Source organism: Mercenaria mercenaria, chromosome 8 (assembly GCF_021730395.1).
Source record: "Mercenaria mercenaria strain notata chromosome 8, MADL_Memer_1, whole genome shotgun sequence".
NCBI lineage: Eukaryota > Metazoa > Mollusca > Bivalvia > Venerida > Veneridae > Mercenaria > Mercenaria mercenaria.
Genome location: NC_069368.1, coordinates 61,502,986 through 61,510,309, shown reverse-complemented (window position 1 = coordinate 61,510,309; position 7,324 = coordinate 61,502,986).

Below are 7,324 nucleotides of genomic sequence, written 5' to 3'. Positions count from 1 at the left end.
ACCCCTCAAACAATTTTACACTTAAAATTTTACACTAACAGTGAATAAAAAAAAAGTATTGCCAATAAAAGTCAAGATAGCTGCCAAAAAATAATGTTTTCATGAAAACTGTGCATCACTTGGTCATACTGTGCATGATAGTATATATATATATATATATATATATATATATATATATATATAGAGAGAGAGAGAGAGAGAGAGAGAGAGAGAGAGAGAGAGAGAATATAGCTTCTCTGGTCCCAATCAGTTATAAAGACTAAAAAAGTCACTACTGATTTGTGAGACATGAAAACAGAGATTTGAGTATATATATGCAAATGTTGAACCAGTACGAATGTGTAGTATAATTCGGGCTCGTATATAAAGCAGTATCGAAACTAATCTTATTGGGTTAGTGGACTTGCTGTGGCATGTGCGTGTTCGTTTATACTGCTAGGCGCTTTGCCGTAATTGGTCTGGTATATTGTGGTGGTGATTTAGTTCGTATTAATTAATTCTCTCTACTATATAATAATTTATAATGCGAACTTGTATCCTAGCGGATCTCACGTATGGGAAAGTCAACTGTTCTGAATATAATTATATCCCTTAATGCAAATTATCTCTATATATTCAATGTATCCTCGAGATCCAGTTAACTTTCAGAGAGAGAAAATATAGCTTCGCTGGTCCCAATCAGTTATAAAGACTAAAAAAGTCACTACTGATTTGTGAGACATGAAAACAGAGATTTGAGTATATATATGCAAATGTTGAACCAGTACGAATGTGTAGTATAATTCGGGCTCGTATATAAAGCAGTATCGAAACTAATCTTATTGGGTTAGTGGATTTGCTGTGGCATGTGCGTGTTCGTTTATACTGCTAGGCGCTTTGCCGTAATTGGTCTGGTATATTGTGGTGGTGATTTAGTTCGTATTAATTAATTCTCTCTACTATATATATATATATATATATATATATATTCCTACAATACTCTCCTTAAAAAAAATAAAAAATGACATTGATCCCTTTGAATAAATTAAATAATATGACAGATAAAATTCAAGATGGCCGCCAGCGTCAGTTGGGCATGTTGTGTGAATATAATGAAACGTTGCATGGTGGTTTATGGATTTGTAAAATATGCACAAAAATTATAGTGTTTACATTAGGTAAATAAGTCCATGAATATGAACAATGAAATCAAAGATGGTCGGTCGCAAAAATCAGAAGAAATGGATTTTTTTTCGGAAATTAATACCAATGAACACTTGAATTGTTTCTGACCGCAAAGTACCCAACATGGAGAGAACCAGAAAAGAATTTTTTTTCAGTTAACTGGGCAGGATGTAGAAAATTTACGAAACATATCAGAATTTAGGTACGGATCGATACGAATTACTACGTTTCTATCCGTGGCTAGACGTAGCTGTCCGCGCCGTATGTATGACTGGGGTATAAAACAACTCAACTCAAAAGTCTGCATTACTGTGATTTGCAGGTTCGCATGACATTGCAGTGAATGTTTGGCGGTTTCTTGGCATATAAGACAAATTTTTATATATACATATTTGGTAAGCATACATCTGACATGCTTATTGAAAAGTAGAAGCCAAGCTGTATACGAATGTTAATGTTTCTTAATGTAAATTTCATATTGCAAAACTGTATGCCGTAGTAATAGAATAGGATCTTTTGGAATACAACCAAGCAAACTAAAAGCAGACTCAGTTTGACTGAGTCTGTCCATGAGAGGTTATTTTTCATTTCCCCTAACGCCACCTGGCATTGGCTTTAGCGGAATTGCATAGATATTGAATGGATTCCACGATCCTAAAGAACCACAAAGTAAAATATCACTAAATCCACCATCAAAACTAGCCATATTATTCCAGTCATTTTATGATGAAAGAAAATGCAAACAGTTAGGCTATAGTATAGTAATCTCAGTAATATAACAATACATAGCAGTATTTGGGTAATTTGTTAAAAATAAATGCGTATGTAAGTAGAGCAAATTAGGGATTGCTTATGCACAGAACAATAAATATAACAGCACAAATTCAGTACTTGGTTGTTCTTTCAATTTCATACATTTACAAACTGTATTTTATTTCGCATATTAATTAATTTGGATATTAAAATGTGTAGTTTACAACTTTTATATACCATTTATTCACATCTGGACTGAAAATTGCATTTCTGTACTATTATTGTTAGTGAATGATCTCAACTATAAATCAGTGTCTGTGTTGCAAAGTTCTTTCATTTACGTTTAGTCTCAGGGCTTTGAAAACAAACTTATATCAATATAAAAACTGTTACCCCTTTTACTTTATGCACTGTTTACACTAACATATGCATTATTAACCTTACAACTACCTGCTTATATATACCAATCTGAACACTATTCTTTATAATAACAAGCAATCACTCTTTTGACAACACATTTATTAATATGAACAAAACATAAAAAGTTGGTAAAATAATATTCTGCTAATTTGAATGGTTTTGAAATATATTTCTGAGCTTTGTCCTTTGACATTTTAGGTACTGCTTTAACTTATGGTATCATTTAAACAAAGGTGTGGGGAGGCAACTTTCATTCATAACTTTTGCATGTATACAAATCGAGGGGTGAATGCGACAAAGTGCTAAGTGACATTTTTTGAAAAAATCACTTTTTGTCATATATCAACTGTTTATGACCTTGTCCATGTCCTGTAAAAAAAATATTATTATAGTAAGTCATTAAATGGTCAAAAAGTGCTAAGTAAAAATGACATACAATTTGAGTGCGACAGAAAGCTAAGTGCCTCATGGCACTTGTCACTTTGTCGCATTTAACTATATCAAGTTTGGCATGATTTGGTTGATTAGTTTCATTAAATTGTGTCAAGGGGATAAGGAGAGTTGGTGTGCACATGGACAAATGGATGGACAGACAACCTGAAACCAGTATACCCCACCCCCCACTAACAACTTCATTGTTTGGGGGTACAATAAGTATATAGCTAGTTTTAAAATAATTTTACAGAAATGATCCTTGGGTGACTCTAGTTTGAAATAAGTATGCAGAACCTAAATTGCTATGGCAACCCAAAGGAAAAACAAATTTCCTAGACTTTAGACATTTATGTGGCATTGTCTAGTGGACCTACAGGTTTTCAGATGGCATCAACATTGGCACCCCATTCATGGGCCACTTGTCCTACACAGTATTACAAAGAAAAAGTTTTAAAGTCCTCTTTTAAGGTAGATCTGCATGTTTGATGAACCGTAATTGATGGCGTAACATCATTTATCTGTATAAAAATAAAGCCGGGATTCGTTGTACAGAAAAGAAAATCTTTTTATGAATAAATGGCAAATGGTGAGTAATTGTGTTACTAGGAAAACGCAACTATCTTTGTAAAATTATGACATGGTATTAAAACATCTAACATGTTGAGTAATTCAAAAATATGTTAGCTTGAAATGTGCGAATCGCTCTAATCATGGGCAAATATGTCAAAAACAAGCACACAGATCTATAAATTCTTTTTCACCATAATTATTATAGTTTATTTATGACTGTGAAAAAATTCATTAAATTCTACACTGTAGAAAAAAATCCATTCGCGAAAATGTTAATAAAATTGTGATTTTCCCATAGACTCCCACTATGAATTCTTGTGTGAGGTCCAAATTTTTCAAATCAGTCTAGAAAAAAAGCACACAACCCTATCTTTTTTAATTGCCGAATTTTCTAGGTATATTCTGAAGTTATGAAAAAATCAATGTGTAATCAAATTCTTCATTGTTGAAAAAGTTTCAACCCAAACGTGTAGAACTACCTTAAACCTTATTTGCAATAGATAATAATATATTTGGTATGTAGTAATGCCTGCTGTATTTCTACCAAATTTTGGCCATCATGTTCCTCTTGTTTGCCTTCAGGGAGAAACCAAATACAGCTTCTCAAAGTGCGTTGTTCTCCAGCATCTATGTAACCGCTACATATAAAGGTATATTTTTGCGCTCATTCATTTAGTTGTTTTAAGAACAGTGAAGATTATGATTTATTTTTCATAGATAATAAATAGTTCTGTTTTTTGGACTGTTTTAGTATGATTTCCAAAATGAATAAAATAGATGTCAGTCTTTCTGCCTATGTACGTGTATGTGTTTATATGTCCGTCCTACAGATATGTCAATGCTGTTTTAAGCAAACTTTCAATTTCTCAGTAATTGAATGAAACATTGTAGCAGGTTAGGTACAGTTCAGTGATTTTAGACCCTTAAATTATACACCAGTCTTGTTTGTGACATTTATCATGCATGAGATTTTTTGGAAACTTTTCTGTTGAATGAAGATGAAGTGCGCTGTTTAATGAGCTACAGTCTGTTAGTTATTGGAACTTGATAAAATTTGGATCCAATTGTTGTAATAATAACTGGAGGGACCTCCATGACCGAGTAGTTAAGGTCACTGACGTCAGATCACTTGCCCCTGACCAATTTGGGTTTCAGCCTCACTCGTGGCATTGAATTCTTTATGTGAGAAAGCTATCCAGCTGGCTTATGAAAGGTTGGAAGTTCTACCCAGGTGTCTGTGCGTGATGAAATAATGCACGGCTGGGCATCTGGAGTCTTCCTCCACGATAAAAGCTGGAAGTTGCCATATAACCTATACAAACAAAACAATAAATACAATAGCTTCATGATATTTCGAATTTGCAGCATGCAGGAAACATATCTCTACTTGCCTAACATTTTAATTATTATCATTTATTTCACGTATTACATCTAGTCTGATCAATTACCAACAGGACCTAAACAGAATCTCAAGATACTCTTTTTGTATAATATATACACATATATATCCTCAGGATGATGTCTGTTCAAGCTACAACCCAACAGGGGGATAGAAGATACAGTGGTGCAGGAAAAAAGTGTACAGCTAACAGTCTCATGGCTATGGTCTTAGCAGTGACAAAAAAAAATTGATACCTGGAAAGAAAATGACTTAGATAAGATTTTAAATGATGGGAATTTCTTATACCAGTCTACTGGATTGAGCAAAAATGTGATGATTTTGAACTACCTACAGAAGTGTGTGGATTGAATATGAAAGTTGTTAGGTCATACAGTGGTATGGTAAATAGAGAAAAGACGGATGTTCCTTTGTACAGTTTTTTTTGATTCCTTAAAAGACATGACTCATTTCTGTTTTGTAACAATTGATTGTTACACAATTTCTGTCATGAAAGAAAGTGACATGTATTTTGTTTTTGATGCACACAGTCGGAATGACTGTGGAATGCCTTGTCCTGTTGGCAAAGCCACATTGACAGGGCATCCATCTATACATAACCTGGTTCAATTTATCAAGCATTTGTGCTCGGGTTTGTTTAAAAGCCAAGAATGTTGCTTTGAGGTCAGTCAAATAATTTTGTCTAGGTGTCCTGTCAAGCGTTTTAATGCATTCCAGTTGTCTGAAGACTGCAATAGTTCTAGCGTGTTTTCTGGTTTTTCAGTTATTAGTGATGGAGAGTATGCTTGCCTAATGTAATTGGTAGAAGAGAAAATAAAAGGTTATGTAAATCAATCTTAAACAAATAACTCATTGCAAGGGAGCTTGTCTGAAGGTTGTAGTCAGTCAGTGAAACTGAAAGTGTTGTACCTAGAACTGAAAATAAAACATGCCACTTTGCACAGAGTGGAACGGAGGTAAGTGTAAAACCAACTGCTGATAACAGTAAAGGCAGTTCGTATGCAGAAGAGGATGTTAGAATGTTTCATGAAGACCAAGATGATCTACTAGATGAAAAAGGAGATAGCCTTAGGTATGGTAAAGAAAGTAGTGGTGGGCACAAAGGAGAAGATGAATGTAGATTACCAGGTATTGTAGAAGAGAATGCTAAAACAGTTGTAGGTAGTGTAGGAAACAAAGAAGGTTCAACAGATAAATCGAACAGATTAAGGCACATAGTAGAAGATAGAACAGCAGATAGTATATTTGAGAATATTGTGTCCGTGCATGATGGAGATGTTGTGGAGATGTCACAACAGAGTGAGGTTAAGAATGCAGAATTTAGACAAGAAGAGTTAGAAAGTTATAGAACAGATTGTAGTGTAGAAGAGAATGTCAGATCAGGTAGTGTAGAAGAGAATATCAGATCAAGGCTAGAAGGATCTGAGTGTGATCATGATATTAGGGAAGAAGATACTGATAGATCTGAACAAGAAAATTACTTACTGGATGAGGTAATTGTTAATCTAAATTATTCTGCCACTTTCTTACAAACTATTGATATCGATGCTTTACAGGGTAGCGACAGTGACACTATAGATTATGTTATCACAGACAATGATCTAAGTAGCTCAGGAGGCAATAATATTGAAGATGAATTGCCATTAAACTTTGTGGCCTTGAAGCGTAAAAAGCAAAAATCTGATCATAGGAAGGTAAATTCAGAGGACAAGTAGAATGCCTCAAGTGTTACTACAGAGGTGGCACCTACAGAAGGTGAGTTTAGAAAGGAAGTGACAAGAGGCAGAAAAAGAAAACGAAACAAGTTTTCATGGAAAAACAATATACAGAAAAGAAGGTGCAATGAAGGTGCAAGTTATGTAACAAAAAGGGGAAATGTCCGGAGGCAGAGAAAACTTAAGCCAGTTTGTGGACCAGGTTGTCGTTTTAAGTGTACCACAAATTTTACGGAAAATGATAGAGAAAAGGTTCTGCATTCATACTGGCAACTTGGTTGTGCAACGAAACAAAAACAATTTTTACTAAAGTTCACAAAAATGTCTTTGAAAAATAGAGGGCGCAAGAAGTTAACTTCAAATCGTAAGTATTATTTTCAGTACTTATTGCCGAAGCTAGAGAATCAAACTTCAATTCGTGTTTGTAAGCTTTTCTTTCTACATACCCTAGATATTTCTCCAACAGTTGTCATCACAGCACACACAAATGTTCATCTACCAGGAGTAGTAGGTACAGATGGAAGGGGTCAAAGTCAGGGTAGCCGGTGGAACAAAACACCTGATTTGTTGCTTCAAAAAGTAAGGGATCATATTAAATCCTTTCGAGCTATTGAGTCTCATTACTGTAGGAAAGACTAAAAGAAACAATATCTTGATCCACCGCTATCTTTGAAAAAAATGTACAAACTTTACTGTCAGTCCTGCCAAGAAACAAATGAAAAAATGGTTGAAATTCATACTTACAGAAGAGTATTCAATACTGAATTTAATATAGCTTCCCACAAACCAATTAATGACCAATGTGACTGGTGTTTTTTCTTTTTACAATGCCTCAGATGCAGACAAAGTTAATATGAAAATGAAAAAT